Source organism: Schistocerca serialis, chromosome 2 (genome assembly GCF_023864345.2).
Source record: "Schistocerca serialis cubense isolate TAMUIC-IGC-003099 chromosome 2, iqSchSeri2.2, whole genome shotgun sequence".
Classification (NCBI taxonomy): domain Eukaryota; kingdom Metazoa; phylum Arthropoda; class Insecta; order Orthoptera; family Acrididae; genus Schistocerca; species Schistocerca serialis.
In genome coordinates this window covers 475,147,984-475,148,924 of record NC_064639.1, presented here as the reverse complement: position 1 = coordinate 475,148,924, position 941 = coordinate 475,147,984, and positions in this window count along the sequence as shown.

The window sequence follows — 941 nt, the reverse complement described above, 5'->3', positions numbered from 1 at the left end:
TGTGCAAAGCTTTATCGGATTTTCATAGTCGTTTCCATTTCGCGACCGATCGGAGCTTACTTTCTGAACGCCCCTCGTAGAAAATCAGTGTTCTATGACTAAAATATCAATACCAGTTGTAATCAACTCATAAAAAAACCTGTGTACAACAACTTGTGTGGATATTAAACGAAATGATTAGATTGCCTCAATACTAGGCAAAGCATGTGGCTGGCTTCTGTCTATTGTCAGGACACTAGAGAAATGCAATCAGTCTGCAAATGATTACAAAACCTTCGTGCGTCACATCGTAGAATATTGATTAAGTGCGTTGAGCCCAAACCCGATAGGACTGGTAAAATACACTGTGTGGACATGAAATGAAATGATTACATCTCCTCAGTACTAGGCAAAGCATGTGGCTGACTTTTGCCTGTGGTTGGGACACTGGAGAAATGTATTGTCTGCAAATGACTACAAAATCTTCGAGCTTCACGTCATAGAATACTGATTAAGTGCGTTGGGCCCAACTCCAATAGGACTGATAAGTTATATTGAACGTATAATAAGAGCGGCACAACGACTCAGGAGACAGTCACAGGAACGTTGAGAAACCAGAACTGGGAGACTCTTAAAAAAATGTCCCTCAAAAGTCTTCTTACAATGTTCCAAGGACCAGTACTAAATGAAGAATCTAGGAGTATACGACAGCCCCCGCTGTACAGCTCTCTGAAGGGCCGCGTAGACGAATTTAAACCGTTTACCTGTCACTCAGCCATCTAAATAGTCATCCTTCTCGTATTCCATAAGCGAACGGTACGGGAAGAAACCATAACATGTTGTACAATGTATTGTACCGTTCACCATACATTTCACAGCCGTTTGCAGAGAACAGGTATAGATGCAGAAAGTAGAGCTGTGAGTCAAAGGCAGTGTAAACTTACTAGGCGCGGTCTTATTGG